Source organism: Chanodichthys erythropterus, chromosome 3 (assembly GCF_024489055.1).
Source record: "Chanodichthys erythropterus isolate Z2021 chromosome 3, ASM2448905v1, whole genome shotgun sequence".
Classification (NCBI taxonomy): domain Eukaryota; kingdom Metazoa; phylum Chordata; class Actinopteri; order Cypriniformes; family Xenocyprididae; genus Chanodichthys; species Chanodichthys erythropterus.
In genome coordinates this window covers 65899503-65912629 of record NC_090223.1, presented here as the reverse complement: position 1 = coordinate 65912629, position 13127 = coordinate 65899503, and the positions used below count along the sequence as shown (strand labels likewise).

Here is a 13127-nt window from a genome sequence, read left to right as displayed (position 1 = left end):
ATGAAAACTGGACACATATACATGTACAAAAGTGGACAGGCGCTTTTAGTGACGTGTGATTACGCACAGGCAAACGTAAGTGGGAAAAAAAGTAAAAAGACAGTAATGGCCAAACTATTGTGTTGTCATGTAACGTTAGCCTATGCAATAACGATTACGCCAATGTGTTGATTTGCATAATCTCACGTGTAATACATTGTTGTTTAGTGTGCGGAACAATTTGCTTCCAGGAAAAATAGCGCGCGCCCCCCCCCGCTGGCGTGACGCAAATATAAGGGAGACACACCTGCTGCCCACTAGCACTCACATTCGTCAGCCATGGATCAGCGTTGTGCACAGAAGTTGTTTTCTCCTGTTTCTGCATTGGAAGAATTTATGCGAAGCAGTGATGAAGAAAATGTGGATTATTCGGAGGAGAGTGCTGTATCCAAGCGTCTTGATTGCAGTCTTGGTCATTAGCTGCTGGTGTAAATGTTCAATAAGGGTAACAAGAGAGTGGGTATGATGGGAAATTGCTTTGTGTAAATTATCCTTTGCTTTTGAATAGAAAAATTGTAAACTGATGTTAATCTGCCATCAGGGCAACAACAAGTTGGGTATGGCTATATGTTGCTGTATGTAAATGATCCTTGGAATATGAATATAAAATATATGATTGTGTAAATGTGCCATCAGGGCAACAACAGGGTAGTATGGCTGTATATTTCTGTATGTAAATGATCCATGGATTGCATTTTTCTAAACTTTTAAGAGTAAAAAAAATATATCAGATATAGTATATAAATTTTGCTTTGTCATATTGGAATGATAAAATGTATGGAAATGATCAAATAGACTTCTTATACTTCACAGTTAAAGGTGGTTACCAAGTGTCCCTTTGGCATCTCCAAGTGGCCTTTTTGGAAAGGTGCCTAGACATGCACTGAAATAAATTATTGTAAAAAATTCATTTTTCATTTCAAATTTTAAACATATATTGCTTATGTTTCCAGGCCCCTATGTGTCTGCCTTTTGCATTTTTCATTTCCATAAACAATTATATATATCAATTGTGTTTGAGCTTTTTTATCTCTCTATTAGTAATTGCTAGAGTAATTCTGAATCTTTTATAGTAAACTATCAAGTGTCAGCTTTCAAATGATACCTTGTTTTTGTGTGTAGTCTGGAGGACTTGTTAGCAGCAACCATTTTATTTTGGGTATGTAATTTTTCACTACCTGGCCAAAAGTGGGGGTTACTGGTAAGGGGTTAAAGGTTAAATCCCAAATGAAACCAGAATAGGCAATAGCTAAGTCTCCGACGTGCATTTGTTTTGACAAAATCGTGTCTTTTTGTTTTTTTCTTCAAAACTTTGTTGGGCTTTCATAATCTTTCCTTAGCATCAGTAATAATAACAAATTGTTTAGTTTTTTTTTTCAAAAATCAATAGACAATATAATGTGTGCGTGTGTGTGTGCACGCTTTTTCATTGTGTCCATTTTCTCAGTGTGTGCGTTCAGCATTCAATAATACATTTTATGCATCCAACTATGCATATATTTGTCTCATTCTAGTGTCATGTGCAGTGAGTCTGTCATTGTGCATTTCTTGTGGGTATTTTCTTTTGCCCACTTGTTTTCCATCTAGGTGGAAGGACGTCTGTCCATAGTCTCTGAAGCTGTTTGATCTTCTTTTGTTTCTCTTCTCATTGTCTGTTCTTTTCCACCTGGACTATAAGTCCTTCTAAAAGAAGCAGTCACTGTTGTTGTTCAAGTCTGTGTCACTCCATCAGTTTCATTCATCCCATGGTGGTTCTCAGGGTTTCTAGAACTTTTAGGCCTGGGGTTCTGGATCTTGCAGGTCTGGAAATCTCAAGGTTTCTGGATCATGGATCATTGTTCTTTTTTTTGAGAATGTCCCATGGCTCCACTGGATCAACTCGCCTTCTCGTTCCTCAAACGACCAGATCATCTTTCTCCCAGATGTTACCCATTCCAGACAATCATCCCAATGCATATATCTGAAACAAGAATCAAAATGAAGAGGTTGCCCCCCCTTCCCCCACAAGAATCTTTTCACATTCAAAAACATTTTCTTGAGAAAATCACCTGTATCCACTGGCCTTCTCATCCTTCAAATTACCAGATGATCTGTCTCCAGGAGTTTACACATTTCAGACAAAAACATCTTGATGCTTATATCTGAAACAATATTCAGAAAAGGTTGCCCCCCTTTCCGCCACAAGAATCTTTCCACATTTACACATCAAAGTCACAGACATTTCATCTCAAAACATCAAACATCAGTAATGTCTTAAATTCATTTTAAGATGAATGCCATTAAAACATTCCTTATTACATTAATTATTTCTTATTACATTTACATATCAATGCCAATAAAACATTTTTCATAAATTATAAAGAATCACCCCCCTTTTGATAGTAAACATTCTTTTGAAAATGTACAACTATCATAAACAATTCTAATTAACATCAGCATCTGCTTGTGACTGAGTTACAGTCATGTCGTTCATGCAGTGATGTGTCTGGCAAAGTGTGAATGTCTTCTTCTTTATTTCCTTTCAACAGTGCCAACTGGATTTCTAAATTGTCTATTTGCTTAAGCAGATCGTGATAGCCCACCTTTCTTTTATGTGAAAAGTGACACTCTCTTGCCTTGTGTCCTGTCTTTCCACATGCAAAACAAACAACTTCCTGATCTTTCCTTCTTTTCTGCAAACAATGCCTTGCAATGTGACCATCCCTTCCACATGCATGACAGACAAATCTTTTAAGAGATCTCTCATTGTCTTGACAATGTCTAACGATGTGACCAGCTTTTCCACATTTAAAACAACCTCCTGATCTTCCCTTCTTTTCTCCAAACAATGCCTTACAATGTGACCATCTCTTTCACATGCATAGCAAAGAATAACACCTTCTGAATTTACTCTTGCAAATCTCCTTGGTCTATGATGCAAACCATCAGATAATCTAGAACATTCTCTTTTGCCAAAGGCAGCAACTGGATGTCTAGATTTGGCATCTTTTATTTGATTATTTGCATTCGCATTATTGTTGTAAAACTGTGTCATTTTAGCAATAATGTCATTATACTCAGAGAATGGTGTCACAAACATTGACACAGCAGAACGAGTGAGTGGGTCACATTTGTTAATCAAGGCAGACTTGAAACTTGACATCATTCTTAGTGATATCAGAATTGCCACTGAAAGTTTTAAACACCTCCAATAATTGTTCTGAAAACTGCTGGGTGCTCTCCTTTCCTCATGTGCATCTCAGATATTTTATCCCAATTAACTGACAACACACCTAAAACTTCAAGCAGTGCCTGTTTCCTATCTGACTTAATTGCAGTTCTGTCCTTTACTTTCCGAGTTAAGGCTCCAGACAAAGTGTCAGGCAGGCACATTGTTAACAACACACATGCATCACCGTCTGTAAATTAGTAAATCTCTGCATATTCCTCCAAGTTTTTCAGAAAATCTAATGGATCTTGTTTAGCAGGATAAAATTTCCCAATATTCTTGATCAGAGTTTCTAGTTCAGTTGGATTAAATCCTCTGACTATGGTAATGGTAATTTGCTGTTCCCTTCCTTCAATAGCATGCATAGTTGTTGTAGTATGAACTGGTGCCATAGGAAATCTAAATGTACAGTCAGAGTCTTGACTACTGAATGACTGAGAATCTCTTTCCCAACCCTCAGAGCCATGTTCCTGCAAATCTGGCATTCCTGGAACTGGGTTACACAATGTGACACCTAACAATGTCTTACTGGTGTTTTTTTAGCTATGCCATTCTTGATCATAAACTCACAAGCTGTCTTCGTTTCCTCCAAACTGCTGGCCAATTTTTCCACAGATGATTTAAGCATGTCTTTGTTAGTTTTAAGAAATGCAATCTCATTCTGCATTCTGATCTTTTCTTCTTTCCATATTGTTTTACTAGCTAGGTAATTATTTGTAGAAATTACCCCTTCAGCGTAAGTTTATCAAATTTAAAACAATGCCTCAGTACGTTGGGAAAAACTACACAGCTTCGGGTTATTGTTTTAAATTTCCCAGAATCACTTTGCGTTAGGGATGGGCGATATAATCGCTTGCGATAAATACCGTTGAAAATTCTCCTCACGATAAAAATTTGTCTCCTCGCGATAATTACGATAAGTCTAGTTGTTGACGTATTTCGTGACCGATTCACTGTTCACGTGTGGAGTTAAAACAAGCATGACGAAAGACGTGAGGCTGAGGAGCAGCTTGTTATTAAGCGAAGAGTTCCCTTCACAATTTGGAACTGGTTTGGTTATAGAAAATCAGATGTGGAGCAAACTACGGTAATCACTATAAACAAATGTTCAATGAATGAGCCGTATGTCATTCACGCCATCATCACCCGGGTTTTGATAGCACGCGAGTGCAGGTGAGACCTGAACATCTCACGTTGCTACTGTTTAAACTAAACTCATTTAAACCTTGCCAGTTGCCACTTTAAACATTCAACTGTAAGACGCAAAAGAGAACTTGCACGCGCTGTGAGGAGAATAATTGTGTACTCATCCAAAGCGCGTACACGGAGAGCTGCGTCAGATATATTTTGTAAACTATCTGAAGACATAGTTGGGATTGTTACTTTTTGATAAAGTTAGGGCTGTTACGGTCGGCATGACAATCGCGCCACCGCGGTCGTGTGACATTATATATATATATATATATATATATATATATATATATATATATATATATATATATATATATATATGACCACACTGCATTGGGTCAATTCAGTTCAGTTACTTTAGAATCTTAACAGAATTATAAAAACTCTACACTCAGTTTCAGTTACGTTAGAAACTTACCACTTTGTTTCAACTACTTTAGAAACAATTCTAATACAATTCTGTCACCACACTGCGTTGGGTTGATTCAATTACTTTAGAATCTTAACAGAATTATAAGAGACTAACACCAAGTTTCACTTACTTTAGAAACTTTAAACTTAAGCACTTTGTTTCCGTTCTCCGAAGAGAAACAATTCTCTTCTGTCCTTAAAATTTCCTTTCTAGATTTTTTTTAAATGAGGGGGTTCCCTGACAAAAACCAGCATAAAAAACAGAAAACAGTTTTTCTTACCTTTCCCCACTTTATTGGAAATCCCTCCTGGCTGGCTTGCCAATGTAAGAAAAAATGATGAGGACGTTGAAGAAGTTTATTCCAGTGTAGCAGTGACAAAGTACACATAGCACTTTGGGTTCATCAGAGTCGGAATGAACACAGAACATCCAAATCTCAAACCTTTTATCCTGTTTACAGTTTGCCACTCTTGAAATGTAAATGTAGTTTCTCATGTTTTACCAGCTGTGGTCTGTATGTTAATAAAGTTGTTACACCTCATTGACACCCCCATTCTCATTCTACAATTGATAAATGGTACATAAACAATATACCAGTTGCCTTTCTTCTTCTCTATGATAATTAAGCTATTTTGGGGATAAGCTCATTCTAAAATATACTTTGGAGTGGAATCTGGGTCGAGGCAGACTACAATTTCTTATAGGGTTCTTTGCCATGAGGTGCCATGTTGAACTTCCAGTGACCAGTATGAGAGAGTAAGAGTGATTACACCAAATTTAACACACCTGCTTCCCATTCACACCTGAGACCTTGTAACACTAACAAGTCACATGACATCGGGGAGAGAAAATGGCTAATTGAGCCCAATTTGGACATTTTCACTTAGGGGTTTACTCACTTTTGTTATTTTGAGGGAACAGCTGTTCAGCTGTCTGTGTATAATTGTTTTCCCCTGTCTTTCTGTCTTGTGTTCCTGTTTTGTCCCGTGAGAGATCCGCCGCAACATGCCAAGGAATCCCTGTGGCATCATCAGGATTTTTAACCAATCAACATACATGACATCAGTGACTCTGTTTTCTATCCTTGTGGACAAACCAACCTGGTTTTCATTATTTTGCCTTGGACTTCTTCACAGGACAGCACTGTTCCTCAATGTGCTCCCAGATTCGAAATGCCTCACCGGTGAGGCTGAACCATAACACACACACACACACAGGGAAATATGAGACTGGTGAAACTGTAACAGAGAAATGTGAGAATATGTGAAATAAAATCAATGAATCAAATAAAGGGGAGACATTGGATCCAAAATGCAAAAGTCACACACCATGTCTCTCTCTTGAACACACACACACACAAACAAGCACGCGCAACAGAGTAAGGTCAAAGGATGGAATTCTTCACTAGTAACCTCCAGGCCTATTGCAGCACCTGTTTATAAAATCAAGAAGCCAATCACAGCATCTGTTGACACACACACACACAAGTAAATACTAGACTGGTGAGCCTGTAACAGAGAAATATGAGAATATGTGAAATAAAATCAATGAATAAAATAAAGGGGAGACATTGGGTCCAAAATTTAAAAGTCACATACTATGTCTCTCTCTCTTGAACACTCACGCACACACACACACACACACACGCACACACAGAGAGTAAGATCAAAGGATTGAATTCTTCCCTAGTAACCTTCAGGCGTATTGCAGCACTTGTTTATGAAAACAAAAAGCCAATCACAGCATTTGTTTATGAAAACAAAAACTTGGGGTATAAATATTGCCACTTTGAGCCCAGTACACAGTTCATTCTCCACAATTGCTAAGAGATATACTGCTCAGGAGACCCTGGCTTATTTACTACATAACAGTGATGAAAAAGGGAACAGAGCCAGATGAGCAAGTCTCTGAAGAGGAAGATTTTACAGAGGCTGACCAAAACTTCACTGAGGATTCAGAGGAGAGAGAAGGCCCTGAAACTTACCTCTCCAAGAACGGGGAAATACTGTGGTCTTCAACTCCTCACACAAGGACACAAAGGAGAGCACAGGCAGAGGAGGTCAGAAGAAATGCGCCTGGACCAACAAGGTATGCCTGTGTAAGGGCTGAAGATATCAAATCTACTTTTGAACTTTTTTTTCAAAGCTCCATGCAACAAAAGATTTGTGGCAGTACAGATATTTTCTGCCTCCGTTTATGTTCTTTGTCAACGCCTCCTAATCTATGAGCTCTAGGATTGGAGGAAAGGATTAATTAAGGGTGAAGGGTGAAAGTATATATGGGCGAGGTTTAGAGACTGATGTCACGTTCAACTGACCAGAGACGTTGCGTTTTCCTTTGGAGGCAGTCCTTGCGGGTAGATCTTACGTTACCGTTTCCGGGAATCATGGCGAGGAGGTGGGGTGCAGCTACCTGTTAAGCCTGTCGCTAGCGGGCGTTGTCGTCAGCCGGTGAATGCTCTTACTCAAGTTTGGGGACTGGATTGGAGTTTGTACTATATTCCAAAAACGTCTGCTTGGTGGTGTATAAAAAGGGAAAAAAAAAAGGCTGACAACGTCGATGACCCGAATCACTCTTAGATACCACCCGTGCTGCCGACTTGGTCAGTGTTGCTTTAATCACAGATATACATTTTTTCTTTCATCTCTCTCCCTCTGTCACTCTCACATACGTATACACCACATTATTATTTTTATTTATTTTTTCCCTCTGATGTTTGCATATTTGTTTTGTTTGTTGTTTTGCAAAGTTGATTTATATTGAATAGTAATTCAGTGTTTTTTTTATATTTAAAATTATCTTCTTCTTTTGAAGTGTCCAACTTACACTATATTTCATTAAAAGACAAAGTTGCATTAAATTTATTGCTTTTCCGTTTTTCTTTATTATATAAATTTATGTAACGGATGGTTATTTTATTTTTTTTTCTCTCTATTTATCCGAGGTGATTATATTATTATTATTATTTGTGGCAAGTGCATACTTGTCTGGCGCCCGAACTAAACTGATTGTTTACTCATATATTTATATATGTTTTTTTTTTCCCGAGGTGTTGGGGACTAAGAATCAACTTAGGACTGTGAGCAGTTTGTTATATGTGCTAATGTGGCCTCGTGGTTAGTACTTAGCGTTACCATACTGAGGACCCGGGTTCGATTCCCTCCTGCCGGACATTTTTTTTTTTTATTATTGTTGTTGGGAACCACCGTTACAGATTCTTGAGATGAGAAATTTAGAGGGGCAACGAGTGTTTGGTGAAGACTGGTCTAATATTGAATGTAATAAAATTCAAGCATTTATTGGACTTCTAATTCTTGCTGGGGTTTTAAAATCTCACCACAAATCTGCATCCAGTTTATGGGACAGTGAGTTGGGGAGGGCAATTTTCCGTACAACCATGCCACTGAAAAAATTCAAACAACTGACTAGGATGACAACTGACAAGACTACCTCTCATGTACAGACCAGATACCAACATTACAGTTGATGAGAGCTTGGTGGGATTCAGGGGCCGGTGTCCTTTAAAGCAGTACATGCCAAAAAAACCTGCCAAATATGGCATTAAAATATGGGCAGCCTGTGATGCAAACTCGAGCTACTGTTTGAACATGCAGGTATACACAGGAAAACCTCCAGGGATGCCACACGAAAGAAACCTGGGAAGGAGAATAGTCCTGGAAGTGATGGATGGCTATCAAGGGCATATTGTCACTTGTGACAACTTTTTTACTTCATATGCTCTTGGCATAGAGCTCCTAAACAAGAAAATGAGAATGATAGGAACAATCCGAAGGAACAAGCCAGAGCTGCCAACTGCTCTGACCATTCAAAGAGGCCGGGCTAAGTTCTCATCTATGTTCGCCTTCACAGAAACACACGCCATCGTGTCGTACTGCCCCAGAAAAAATAAAAACGTTCTTCTCATGAGCACTGTGCAAGAAGATGCAGCAGTGAGCGAAAGAGAAGACAGGAAACCTGAAATGATCTTGCCATACAACAGGACCAAAGGGGGAGTGGACAATCTTGATAAGGTATTTGCTACTTTGCTACTAATTATTTATTGAAATACATATATATATTCTAAAAAAATGATGATGATAATAATAATATTACTAATATATGTAATATATATATATATGACATCCAGTGATAGTTCAATTCACTTTACATGCCATAGCTTAGAATAAAAAAAAGTATTTTATGCATTTATTTATGTGTATGTATATATATATATATATATATATATATATATATATATATTATTGTTATATATATTTATATATACATATTTATATAATTATATATTTTATATTTATATATAAATAAATAATTGCTCAAAATACTTTTTTTATTCTAAGCTAAATGCCATGTAAAGAGAATTGAACTAACACTGGACGTCAGCAGTAATACTAAATGTTTGTGTATGCTTTTTTGTGATATTCCAGAAAATCCGGAGAAAGACAGCTCGCTGGCCCATGGCAATCTTCTACAATATGTTGGAGACAGGGGGACAACTACATGAGGAGGCACTTTTTGCAGGACCTGGGAAGAGCGCTCGTCAAGTCAAGTCAAATTTATTTATATAGCGCTTTTACAATTGGTAATTGTTTCAAAGCAGCTTTACATATTAGAAGCACAGAAAAAAGGGAAGTGGTTAAAAATATGCTGTAAAAACAAGCGTGGTAATATGTAACATATACAAGATGGTGCTACATTAACTTCCGGGGTGGAAAAAAGCTTGTGTTAGACATAAGTATATACAGCTGTGACAAAAAAGTAACTCACTTCACACTGTACTTATATTGTACTTATATTTCGCAAATATATACATTGCAACTAATACAACTTCACCTTATCATAAACTTTCAAAAAAGAAAGAAAGAAACAGCCCCCTATCAATTCAAACACTCAAGTTCTTCCAAATCCAAGTCTATGTCCTCAAATTGTCTTGAACATCTACACTCTCTTTCTCATTAGTACAAGGAGTACAAAGCACACTGTCCTTCTCACTGTGGACATCACACTGCAAAGATTTACTAAGTCCAGATTCACTGCTGCTTAAAGCACAAACACTAGCTGAAGTAGTACAAGGCACACTGTCCTTCTCAATGTGAACATCAGATTGCACAGCTTTAGAATGACCACATTCACTGCTGCTTAAAGCACAAACACTGGCAGTAGAAGTACAAGGCATACTGTCCTTCTCAATTTCAAAATTAGAGTGCACATGTTTGTGGAAACCAGGCACACTACTGCTTCTGGCCTCATACATGGACTTTACAAACTGTACATTTATCATGACTTGGCCACACATATCAATCTGCAGTTTTTCATGGCCAAGTACTTTTGAAACCAATTCCTAATAGGTTGCAGAATTCGTCATGGTCCATGTGAATTTTCTTGTTTTGTGCTCCTATTTCAACTGTGATGTGTCCACGTAACAGACATGTAACTTTGGAAGCAGAAAGCTTTGCAATTTTCACATCGAGTCATATTGGTTTCCAGATTCACAAACTCCAAAATACTGAATTCTGTGTCCACAATTTCTCCTACAATACTTTCTCATTCACCTTGTTCTACTTCTGCTGAACTACCACAGTCATCAACAATGGAAAAGGTAGTTTGCACAGTTGTGCTCAAACAAAATGTCTGTATGAACAAGCATACAGACACATCTGTAAGCTCATACCAGCTACCTATTTCCAATGAACGGTCACCCCACACTGTTAAGAAGATTTTTTTAGCATGGTCTGCGACGGTATTTGTTGTCTGTGTCAGCCTCTGCCGGCTCCTACTGACAGTTTGCTTCTGAGAAAGTAACTGCAACACCTTCACCTTCACAGACACCTTAAAATAAGATGTAAAATAAAATGTCATATACTTATATCTCTTCAAAAACAAAACAACATACAACTGCAATATTTATTATTATTATTTTCATTATTATAATTATTTATAAATACTCATAACTGTAAAAAATTATTATATTTATTATTTATATATATTATTTACTTTCCCTAACACATTCAAACAGGCTTGGGTAACCCCACTGCTTAAGAAACCCACATTAAACATGTCTCTTGTAGACAGCTACAGACCTGTTTCTCTCCTACCATTCATAGGAAAAACACTTGAACGAGTTGTTTTCAACCAGGTGTCATCTTTCCTCTCACGGAGCAACCAATTGGATGTCAATCAATCTGGTTTCAAGAGTGGCCACTCGACTGAGACTGCACTGCTGTCGGTCACTGAATCCCTGCGGATTGCAAAGGCTGATTCCAAATCATCAGTTCTCATTCTGCTCGATCTATCAGCTGCCTTTGACACGGTGAATCATCAGATCCTCCTGTCCACCCTCTCATCACTGGGCATCACAGGTACTCCACTTCTCTGGTTTGAATCCTATCTCACAGGAAGGTCTTTCAGGGTTGCCTGGAGAGGGGAGGTATCCAAAGCTCATCAGCTGACCACGGGTGTTCCTCAGGGTTCAGTTCTTGGACCCCTCCTCTTCTCCATTTACACTACATCACTTGGTCCCATCATTCAGGCACATGGTTTCTCCTACCATTGACACACAACTCTTCCTTTCATTCCAACCAGATGATCCCACAGTAGCTGCACGAATCTCAAGCTGTCTGGCGGACATCTCGGCATGGATGAAAGAACATCATCTACAGCTCAACCTGGCTAAGACTGAGCTTCTCGTCTTCCCTGCCAATCCGACTCTAAATCACGATTTCAGCATCCAGCTAGGCACATCCTCAATTACCCCATCAAATTCGTCCAGAAATCTTGGAGTAATCATTGATGATCAACTGACCATCAAAGATCACATTGCAATGACAGCTCGGTCATGCAGATTTGCACTATACAACATCAGGAAAATCAGGCCCTTTCTAACAGAACATGCAACACAACTTCTGGTCCAGGCTCTGGTCATTTCTAGGCTTGATTACTGCAATGCACTTCTGGCTGGACTGCCATCATGCACAATCAAGCCTCTACAAATGATTCAGAACGCAGCAGCACGTCTCATCTTCAATGAGCCCAAAAGAGCCCACGTCACGCCTCTCTTCATCTCTCTTCACTGGCTACCACTTGCTGCTCGCATCAAATTCAAGGTGTTGACGCTTGCTTACAGATCTACCACAGCCTCAGCACCCTCCTACTTCCACTCACTCTTACGAGTCTACACTCCAACCAGAAACCTGCGCTCATTAAAGGAGCGAAGGTTTGTGGTACCATCACAGAGAGGCACAAAATCACTCTCCAGAACATTCTCATTCACTGTCCCTTGCTGGTGGAAAGATCTTCCTGCCTTCATCCGGAATGCAGAATCCCTGGCAATATTCAAAGACAGCTGAAAACCCATCTCTTTCGTGAGCACTTAACCTCATCTTAAAAAAAAACAAAAAACTTCTTATTCCTATCCTTTCACTTCCTCTAATCCCTCTCTATTGTAGCTTAGGATAATCTGAGCACTGCCTATAACTTGTATTATGAGCACTTCTTGTCTATTTGCCTCGTCATGACGACTCGCTTGTTGTATTTCCTCACTTGTAAGTCGCTTTGGATAAAAGCGTCTGCCAAATGAATAAATGTAAATGTAATGTTATGTATTATTATTTATTTTCTGTACTATTCAAATATATACAACATAACGCCTACACTCACCTAAAGGATTATTAGGAACACCTGTTCAATTTCTCATTAATGCAATTTCCTAATCAACCAATCACATGGCAGTTGCTTCAATGCATTTAGGGGTGTGGTCCTGGTCAAGACAATCTCCTGAACTCCAAACTGAATGTCAGAATGGGAAAGAAAGGTGATTTAAGCAATTTTGAGCCTGGCATGGTTGTTGGTGCCAGACGGGCCGGTCTGAGTATTTCACAATCTGCTCAGTTACTGGGATTTTCACGCACAACCATTTTGTAGGGTTTACATAGAATGGTGTGAAAAGGGAAAAACATCCAGTATGCGGCAGTCCTGTGGGCGAAAATGCCTTGTTGATGCTAGAGGTCAGAGGAGAATGGGCCGACTGATTTAAGCTGATAGAAGAGCAACTTTGACTGAAATAACCACTCGTTACAACCAAGGTATGCACACTTTAGGCCCCTTAGTGCCAATTGGGCATCGTTTAAATGCCACAGCCTACCTGAGCATTGTTTCTGACCATGTCCATCCCTTTATGACCACCATGTACCCATCCTCTGATGGCTACTTCCAGCAGGATAATGCACCATGTCACAAAGCTCGAATCATTTCAAATTGGTT

General features: G+C 38.8%; 1 pseudogene; it reads left to right on the top strand.

Annotated features, from left to right (window-relative positions):
- Positions 1 to 6669: 6669 nt before the first annotated feature.
- On the top strand, positions 6670 to 10254 carry LOC137007096 (piggyBac transposable element-derived protein 4-like; annotated as a pseudogene).
- Positions 10255 to 13127: the final 2873 nt, after the last annotated feature.